Source organism: Bos javanicus, chromosome 8 (genome assembly GCF_032452875.1).
Source record: "Bos javanicus breed banteng chromosome 8, ARS-OSU_banteng_1.0, whole genome shotgun sequence".
Lineage (NCBI taxonomy): Eukaryota > Metazoa > Chordata > Mammalia > Artiodactyla > Bovidae > Bos > Bos javanicus.
The window spans coordinates 49,366,368-49,377,461 of NC_083875.1; positions in this window are offsets into that span (position 1 = coordinate 49,366,368).

Genomic DNA, 11,094 nt, shown 5'->3' on the forward strand with positions numbered 1-11,094 from the left:
CATCATGGTCAACAAAAGAGTCTGAAATGCAGTACTTGGATGCGATCTCAAAAATGACAGAATGATCTCTGTTCGTTTCCAAGGCAAACCATTCAATATCACAGTAATCCAAGCCTATGCCCCAACCAGTAACGCTGAAGAAGCTGAAGTTGAATGGTTCTATGAAGACTTACAAGACCTTTTAGAACTAACACCCCCAAAAGATGTCCTTTTCATTATAGGGGACTGGAATGCAAAAGTAGGAAGTCAAGAAACACCTGGGGTAACAGGCAAATTTGGCCTTGGAATACGGAATGAAGCAGGGCAAAAGCTAATAGAGTTTTGCCAAGAGAATGCACTGGTCATAGCAAACACCTTCTTCCAACAACACAAGAGAAGATTCTACACATGGACATCACCAGGTAGTCAACACCAAAATCAGACTGATTGTATTCTTTGCAGCCAAAGATGGAGAAGCTCTATACAGTCAGCAAAAACAAGACCAGAAGCTGACTGTGGCTCAGATCATGAACTCCTTATTGCCAAACTCAGATTTAAATTGAAGAAAGTAGGGAAAACCATGAAACCATTCAGGTATGACCTAAATAAAATCCCTTATGATTATACAGTGGAAGTGAGAAATAGATTTAAGGGACTAGATCTAATAGATAGAGTGCCTGATGAACTATGGAATGAGGTTCGTGACACTGTACAGGAGACAGTGATCAAGACCATCCCCATGGAAAAGAAATGCAAAAAAGCAAAATGGCTGACTGGGGAGGCCCAAATAGCTGTGAAAAGAAGAGAAGCGAAAAGCAAAGGAGAAAAGGAAAGATATAAGCATCTGAATGCAGAGTTCCAAAGAATAGGAAGAAGAGATAAGAAAGCCTTCCTCAGTGATTAATGCAAAGAAATAGAGGAAAACAACAGAATGGGAAAGACTAGAGATCTCTTCAAGAAAATCAGAGATACCAAGAGAACATTTCCTGCAAAGATGAGCTTGATAAAGGACAGAAATGGTATGGACCTATTAGAAGCAGAAGATATTAAGAAGAGGTGGCAAGAATACACAGAAGAACTGTACAAAAAAAGATCTTCATGACCAAGATAATCATGATGGTGTGATCACTCATCTAGAGCCAGACATCCTAGAATGTGAAGTCAAGTGGGCCTTAAAAAGCATCACTACGAACAAAGCTAGTGGAGGAGATGGAATTCCAGCTGATGTATTTCAAATCCTGAAAGATGATGCTGTGAAAATGCTGCACTCAATATGCCAGCAAATTTGGAAAACAGTAGTGGCCACAGGACTGGAAAAGGTCAGTTTTCACTCTAATCCCAAAGAAAAGCAATACCAAAGAACGCTTTAACTACCATACAATTGCACTCATTTCACACGCTAGTAAATTAATGCTCAAAATTCTCCAAGCCAGGCTTCAGCAATACGTGAACCGTGAACTTCCTGATATTCAAGCTGGTTTTAGGAAAGGCAGAGGAACCAGAGATCAAATTGCCAACATCTGCTGGATCTTGGAAAAAGCAAGAGAGTTCCAGAAAAACATCTATTTCTGCTTTATTGACTATGCCAAAGCCTTTGACTGTGTGGATCACAATAAACTGTGGAAAATTCTGAGAGATGAGAATACCAGACCACCTGACCTGCCTCTTGAGAAACCTATCTGCAGGTCAGGAAGCAACAGTTAGAACTGGACATGGAACAACAGGCTGGTTCCAATAGGAAAAGGAGTACGTCAAGGCTGTATATTGTCACCCTGCTTATTTAACTTCTATGCAGAGTACATCATGAGAAACGCTGGACTGGAAGAAACACAAGCTGGAATCAAGATTGCTGGGAAAAATATCATAACCTCAGATATGCCAATGACACCACCCTTATGGCAGAAAGTGAAGAGGAACTAAAAAGCCTCTTGATGAAAGTGAAATAGGAGAGTGAACAAGTTGGCTTAAAGCTCAACATTCAGAAAACGAAGATCATGGCATCTGGTCCCATCACTTCATGGGAAATAGATGAGGAAACAGTGTGAGACTTTATTTTTTGGGGCTCCAAAATCACTGCAGATGGTGATTGCAGCCATGAAATTAAAAGATGCTTACTCCTTGGAAGGAAAGTTATGACCAACCTAGATAGCATATTCAAAAGCAGAGACATTACTTTGACAACAAATGTCTATCTAGTCAAAACTATGGTTTTCCCAGTAGTCATGTATAGATGTGAGAGTTGGATTGTGAAGAAGGCTGAGCACCGAAGAATTGATGCTTTTGAACTGTGGTGTTGGAGAAGACTCTTGAGGGTCCCTTGGACTGCAAGGAGATCCAACCAGTCCATTCTAAAGGAGATCAGCCCTGGGTGTTCTTTGGAAGAAATGATGCTAAAGCTGAAACTCCAGTATGTTGGCCACCTCATGTGAAGAGTTGACTCATTGGAAAAGACTCTGATGCTGGGAGGGATTGGGGGCAGGAGAAGAAAGGGACAACAGAGGATGAGATGGCTGGATGGCGTCACTTACTCGATGGATGTGAGTCTGAGTGAACTCCGGGAGTTGGTGATGGACAGGGAGGCCTGGCGTGCTGCAACATGGGGTCACAGACTTGGACATGACTGAGCAACTGAACTAACTAAATAACTACAAATATTTTAGGTTCCTTTTCCAGCTACCTGAAAGAGACTGTGGTCACTCTTTTCCTTTCTTTTCAAATTCCAAATCCCAGAGTCAAAGGCCTTCCTTGACCTAATGAACTGTGGTCATGGCATAAGGCCATGACCTGGAAATATGACATTAAGATCCATCCTTTTGATCATATGGACCAATAGCAGTTCACAGGAAAGGTGGAGGGAATGTGGAGGAAGGTGCTGAGCAGACATTATAAAAGAACTCCACCAAAGGAAGCTCTTTGATATAATTTAATTTGTTATATATATGAGCATTCTGAAAAAATTCTTCACTCATATAACCAAGAACTTGTAAGCAATTAATTAAAAGATTGCATCCTTTAAGAAACTATGTCCAATTGATTAATAACTAATATAGATATGGAATATATAATTTTTAAAATTTATGATTAATATATGAAAGTTGTTGGAAGAGGGTGTTTGTTATGACCAGAGCATTTTCTTGGCAAAACTCTATTAGTCTTTGCCCTGCTTCATTCCGTATTCCAAGGCCAAATTTGCCTGTTACTCCAAGTGTTTCTTGACTTCTTACTTTTGCATTCCAGTCTCCTATAATGAAAAGGACATCTTTTGGGGGTGTTAGTTCTAAAAGGTCTTGTAAGTTTTCATAGAACCATTCAACTTCAGCTTCTTCAGCGTTACTGGTTGGGGCATAGGCTTGGATTACTGTGATATTGAATGGTTTGCCTTGGAAACGAACAGAGATCATTCTGTTATTTTTGAGATCGCATCCAAGTACTGCATTTCAGACTCTTTTGTTGACCATGATGGCTACCTCATTTCTTCTGAGGGATTCCTGCCCGCAATAGTAGATATAATGGTCATCTGAATTAAATTCATCCATACCAGTCCATTTCAGTTCGCTGATTCCTAGAATGTCGACATTCACTCTTGCCATCTCTTGTTTGACCACTTCCAGTTTGCCTTGATTCATGGACCTGACATTCCAGGTTCCTATGCAATATTGGTCTTTACAGCATCAGACCTTGCTTCTATCACCAGTCACATCCACAGCTGCACTCAATATGCCAGCAAATTTGGAAAACTCAGCAGTGGCCACAGGACTGGAAAAGGTCAGTTTTCATTCCAATCCCAAAGAAAGGCAATGCCAATGAATGCTCAAACTACCACACAATTGCACTCATCTCACACGCTAGTAAAGTAATGCTCAAAATTCTCCAAGCCAGGCTTCAGCAATATGTGAACCGTGAACTTCCAGATGTTCAAGCTGGTTTTAGAAAAGGCAGAGGAACCACAGATCAAATTGCCAACATCCGCTAGATCATGGAAAAAGCAAGCGAGTTCCAGAAAAACATCTACTTCTGCTTTATTGACTATGCCAAAGCCTTTGACTGTGTGGATCACAATCAACTGTGGAAAATTCTGAAAGAGATGGGAATACCAGACCACCTGATCTGCCTCTTGAGAAATTTGTATGCAGATCAGAAAGCAACAGTTAGAAGTGGACATGGAACAACAGACTGGTTCCAATAGGAAAAGGAGTACGTCAAGGCTGTATATTGTCACCCTGCTTATTTAACTTCTATGCAGAGTACATCATGAGAAACGCTGGACTGGAGGAAGCACAAGCTGGAATCAAGATTGCCAGGAGAAATATCAATAACCTCAGATGTGCAGATGACACCACCCTTATGGCAGAAAGTGAAGAGGAACTAAAAAGCCTCTTGATGAAAGTGAAAATGGAGAGTGAAAAAGTTGGCTTAACTCGCAACATTCAGAAAATGAAGATCATGACATCTGGTCCCATCACTTCAGGGGAAATAGATGGGGAAACTGTGGAAACAGTGTCAGACCTTATTTTTTTGGGCTCCAAACTCACTGCAGATGGTGACTGCAGCCATGAAATTAAAAGACGCTTACTCCTTGGAAGGAAAGTTATGACCAACCTAGATAGCATATTCAAAAGCAGAGACATTACTGTGCCAACAAAGGTTCGTCTAGTCAAGGCTATGGTTTTTCCTGTGGTCATGTATGGATGTGAGAGTTGGACTGTGAAGAAGGCTGAGCACCAAAGAATTGATGCTTTTGAACTGTGGTGTTGGAGAAAACTCTTGAGGGTCCCTTGGACTGCAAGGAGATCCAACCAGTCCTTTCTGAAGGAGATCAGCCCTGGGATTTCTTTGGAAGGAATGATGCTAAAGCAAACTCCAGTACTTTGGCCCCCTCATGTGAAGAGTTGACTCATTGGAAAAGACTCTGATTCTGAGAGGGATTGGGGGCAGGAGGAAAAGGGGATGACAGAGGATGGCTGGATGGCATCACTGACTCAATGGACATGAGTCTGAGTGAACTCTGGGAGTTGGTGATGGACAGGGAGGCCTGGCGTGCTGTGATTCATGGAGTCACAAAGAGTCGGACACGACTGAGCGACTGAACTCAACTGATGTGAAAGTTGCTCAGTCGTGTCTGACTCTTTGGGACTTCATGGACTATACAGTACATGGAATTCTCCAGGCCAGAATACTGAGGAGGGTGGCCTTTCCCTTCTCCAGAGGATCTTCCCAACACAGGGATCAAGCACAGGTCTCACCCATTGCAAGTGGATACTTTGCCAGCTGACCCACATGGGAAGCCCAAGAATATTGGAGTAGGTAGCCTATCCCTTTTCCAGTGGATCTTCCTGACCCAGGAATTGAACCAAGGTCTCCTGAATTGCAGGCAGATTCTTTACCAACTGAGCTATCAATGAAGCCCTAAGTTTAATATAGAGTTTGTATATTATTTTGAAAAGTATAGAGAGTTCAGACATTTTGAAGAATATTGACAGAAAAATATTTATACAAACATTAAGATTAGAAATCTCTTCAAGAAAATTAGAGATACCAAGGGAATATTTCATACAAACATGGGCACCATAAAGGACAGAAAAGGTATGGACCTAACAGAAGCAGAAGATATTAAGAAGGGATGGCAAGAATACACAGAAGAACTGTACAAAAAAGATCTTCATGACCCAGATAACCATGGTGGTGTGATCACTCACCTAGAGCCAGACATCCTGGAGTGTGAGGTCAAGCGGGCCTTAGGAAGCATTTCTATGAACAAAGCTAGTGGAGGTGATGGAATTCCAGCTGAACTATTTCAAATCCTGAAAGATGATCCTGCGAAAGTGCTGCACTCAATATGCCAGCAAATTTGGAAAACTCAGCAGTGGCCACAGGACTAGAAAAGGCCAGTTTTCATTCCAATTCCAAAGAAAGGCAATGCCAAAGAATGTTCGAAACACTGCACAATTGCACTTATCTCACACGCTTAGCAAAGTCATGCTCAACATTCTGTAAGCTAGGCTTCAGCAGTACATGAATCGAGAACTTCCAGATATTCAAACTGGTTTTAGAAAGGGCAGAGGAACCAGAGATCAAATTGCCAACATATGTTGGATCATTGAGAAAGCAAGAGAATTCCAGAAAAACATCTGCTTTATTGACTACACTAAAGCCTTTGATGGTGTGGATCACAATAAACTGTGGAAATTCTTAAAGACGTGGGAATGCCAGACCACCTCACCTGCCTCCTGAGATATCTGTATGGAGGTCAGGAAGCAGCAGTTAGACCTGGACATGGAACAATGGACTGGTTCCAAATTGGGAAAGGAGCATGTCAAGGCCGCATATTGTTACCCTGCTTACTTAACTTATATGCAGAGTACATCATGCAAAATGCCTGGCTGGCTGAAGCACAAGCTGAAATCAAGAATGCCAGGAGAAATATCAATAACCTCAGATATGCAGATGACACCACCCTTATGGCAGAAAGAGGAACTAAAGTGCCTCTTGATGAAAGTGAAATGGAGAGGAAAAAGCTGGCTTAAAACTCAGCATTCAAAAAACTAAGATCATGGCATCCAACCTACACAGCTCATTAAAAAGCACAGACATTACTTTGCCAACAAAGGTCCATCTAGTCAAAGCTATACGGTTTTTACAGTAGTCATGTAAGGATGTGAGAGTTAGACTATAAAGAAAGCTGAGTGCTGAGGAACTGATGTTTTTGAACTGTCGTGTTGGAAAAGAATCTTGAGAGTCCCTTGGACTGCTAGGAAATCCCACCAGTCAATCCTAAGGGAAATCAGTCCTGAATATTCATTGGAAGGACTGATGCTGAAGCTGAAACTCCAATACTTTGGCCACCTGATGCAAAGAGCTGACTCATTGGAAAAGACCCTGATGCTGGGAAAGATTGAAGGTGGGAGGAGAAGGGGACAACAGAGGATGAGATGGTTGGATGGCATCACCAACTGGATAGACTGAGTTTGAGTAAGCTCCAGGAGTTGGTGATGGACAGGGAAGCCTGGTGTGCTGCAGTCCATGGGGTGGCAAAGAGTTAGATCCAACTGAGTGACTGAACTGAACCAAACTGAATCATATATATTCGGTTCCTGTGAGAATGTACAATTCAAGTTTCTTACTTTACTGATGAAGAAACTGACAACATGAATCATGAGATTATAAGATTTTTTAAAAGCTACTTTTAGGCTTTCATTTTAAATGCTTAAAAAAATCCCTGAAAATAGTGGTTAAGAAATTAAAAAGACCAAAGACCAATAATGTAGCTGAAAATCTGTTTATAAAGATTTAGAGTATTCAAAAATATTATGAAAGAAAAGATTTTTTTTAATAGCAGAGTAGAAATGGTTTATTTTCAGTATCACTGTTCTTGCTACGGGTGTATATCTATTATCTGTTATACTGATCCTTGCAAATTGCCTGCCCTAATTCTTAGACAAAGACAGTTGATTCATGGGTCTCTTAAAATGAAAATCTTGTTGGTGTGTTACAACCACATGAATCATGTGGGCTGTTGTTTAAAACTGTATTTATCATGGATGAAAGAATGTTTTCAAGGGAAACTATGAATTTACCTAAAATCACACAGTTCACCTCTGTTCAGAGGAACTTATCTATTCAGTATATTGTTGAATGTGCTGCAGAAATACCTTTCTAAATCATTAGCATTGCAGGAAGAAGCTGTCCAAAGGTTGCTGGAAGTCATCTCTGAAAGTCTGGCTTTCTTGTGGAACCTCATATTTCCATCATTGTTTAAACTGCTTTTTTGAATCCTGTTGATACGAAGTTACATGCCTTCTTGCCTTGGCTGCATTTAAATTTTCGACTTATCATCTTTCTTTTTTCCCTTCAATCCAACCTGCGAACTATACTCTAGCAAGGATACTTGATACGCCGGTTGTGTCCCCTTACTTCCCACCTGGAGAACCTTCCGGGGCTCCATATTACCTCTAAGGTTAAATTTCAGCCACTTCCCCTGAATATCAGTGTTTTACAGTCTGACATATCTAAATGGCCTTGTTTCTTCATACTTTTTAATACTGGGCCTTTACCTCATGAAGGAAATAGGAAAGTGAGGTTCAGGGTGTGCTTTGAGCATTTCATGCTAGTTTCCACTATCAAATTGTGTTCCATTTATTTTCCTTTTAGAGGCTGACATGACTCTTCACATGAGTAGTGAAATCAGGGGCAGCCAGACCAGTTTTCAGCCAGGCATCCACCTCAGGGAAGCTTGTCTTTGGCTGTGCTTACTGTACATTCTTTTTTCTTTTCATCCCACCTCATTTCATAACCATTAGGTAAATTTTTCCAGAACCTGTTCTTAATGTTTATCCTTGTCCTTACTGTTTGGAAGCTGGCACCTAACTGCCTTTCTGTCTTTGCAATCTGACCCTGTCTCTGCAGTGACTTGTTGGTACTCATTTATTTGTGTCCCTAGTCACTATTTCCACACTTCATCAGGTCCATTTTGATGCCCCTCCCTTAGACTGTTATAAACCACTAGCACTCATATGAGAGACCACAGGCTGTAGTGGTTAAGACCACAGGCTCTATAACGAGACTCTATGGGTTTGAAACCTAGCACTAACATGTGCTGGCTGTGTGCCTGAAATAAGTTACATAACCACTCAATGCCTCAGTTTTCTTATCTACAAACTGGAGGTAGAATAATACCTTCTCATAGGTGTGTTATAAGTACAAGTATAGTGATTAGTTAGTCTCAGATTAGCTAGTCTGCCTCCATTGAATCCACTCATCAACACTATTGCTCTTCATTAAAACTCCTGACCCATTTTTGGGCTTCACCAGGTCATGAGCTGGATTAGTTTCTCTCAATTAATATTTAGATTTGTTCTCCTTCTCTCCCTTTCAAAGTCAAACTGTTCTTTGATTTCCATCTCTAGCCTCACAATCTTTAATTTCTCTCACCCACATGGATGACCACCTTTTCTGAAATGTCATGGCCCTCATTGTGCTGGCTACCTATTTTGATGCCAAATCTTATACTGACAAGCACTACCACATAACCAGTTGTTACCTCTGTATCTTAAGCTCTCCAACCAAATTTAAAACTTGTAGGTGCAAAGGAACAAAGGTCATCTTTTTTACTCATTCACAGCTTACAGAACAGTAGATACTGAACAAATGTTTGTATGACTAAATTGTTTGAATACCTACACTTCTTTTTTTAATATAAATTTATTTATTTTAATTGGAGGCTAATTACTTTACAATATTATATTGGCTTCAGAAGACTTCTAAAATGGTTTCCAAGATATTGGCTTTAGAAAATAATGCTTAATAGATGAAAATTGCCTGGTTGCCATATGCTTCGCAAGAATGGGATATGGCTGGTCTAAAATATCTGAAGATAAGAAGAACTTTCTTGTTATCACTGTCTGTGCCTTTAGGAACAAGTGAGTTTCACAGGCTCTGTAGCAGACATGGCCCCCACACAGAAAAAGGCATAAAGAAAAAGGATTATGATGAAAAACAAAAAACCAGGTGAAATATTTGGATTGCTAGACCCAAAGAGTCTGACCTAGGAGATAGATAACTTCTGATCCATGCTCTAACTCATTGAGCAGATCATCTTTCTCTTCAGGGTCTCAGCTTCCTAGTATATAAAATGACAATCTGGATTAGACCTTATCTTGTTTTTTTCTATGTGATTTTTTTTTTGAAACTAGGGTAATGCTTTACATTTCATCTGTATTTTTGTACTTTTTCTCGTGAGATTGCCTTTGAAGCTTGATATAAGGATTTTCCTCACTAAACAAGTTTTCTCCCCATCACAATGAGCGATACAACCAATCACTAACTGATTAAGCAAGAAATCTGGGATATCCTAATTTCTCCTCTTATCCATCCACTCCATAAGTGAATCCTATCAGTTTTGCTCCAAATATAGATTCCAAATATATCTTCTAGCTCTCAGGCATATACACTTCCTTCTGTCTCTTCTACTATCAGCTTAATCCAAGTCTCAACTTTCCATTTAGATTATAAAAATAGTCTTATTGTTCTATACATTTTCATTTTTGCTCCTCTCCAATCTATTCTTAGTGCTGCAGCCAGAATTATCTTATAAAAACACAAATTTGATAACACTTTTCTGTGTGTCTGCTGTTGACATTGTTTAGAATTTCTGGAGCATGGTGATAATGAGAAACAGTCTCTGCCACTGCTGTCTTGACCAGACTTTAGGGAGAGCGTGACTGGGGTGAACCAAGGCCTATGGCCCTTCAAACCATGGTTTTGAGGCATTTCAACCATAAATGGGGCTTCCCAGGTGGTGCTAGTGTTAAAGAATCTGCCTGCCAATTCAGGAGACATAACAGACCCTTGGACTGCAAGGAGATCAAACCAGTTGATCGTAAAGGAAATCAGTCCTGAATATTCATAGGAAGGACTGATGCTGGAGCTGAAGCTCCAATACTTTGGCCACTGATGCAGAGGACTGACTCATTGGAAAAGACCTTGATGCTGGGAAAGACTGAAGGCAGGAGGAGAAGGGGATGACAGAGGATGAGATGGTTGAATGACATCACCAACTCGATGGACGTGAGTTTGAGCAAGCTCTGGGAGTTGGTGATGGACAGGGAAACCTGGTGTGCTGCAGTCCATGGGGTCACAAAGTGTCGGACACGACTGAGCAGCTGAACTGAAGAGACATGGGTTTGATCCTTGGGTTGGGAAGATCCCCTGGAGCAGGGCGTGGCAATCCACTCCAGTATTCTTGCCTGGAGAAACCCATGGACACAGGAGCCTGGTGGACTATAGTCCATAGGGTAGCAAAGATCTGGACGTGACTGAGTGACTGAGCACACATGCACAACCATGAATGGTGACTAAGGTTTCAATTGTGTCCCCCAAAAGACGGATTGAAGTCCTAACCCTAGGGTCAGGGAATGTAATCTTATTTAGAAATAGGATCTTTGCAGATGTAATTAAAATGGAACGAGGTTATATTGGATTATGGTGAGCCCCAATCCAGTTTAACTGCTGTCCTAATAAGATGAAGAGAGACACAGATACATAGAGATAAGACCATGTGATAATAGAAGCAGAAATTAGAATGATGCATCTATCAATCAAAGAATACCAAGGACTGCC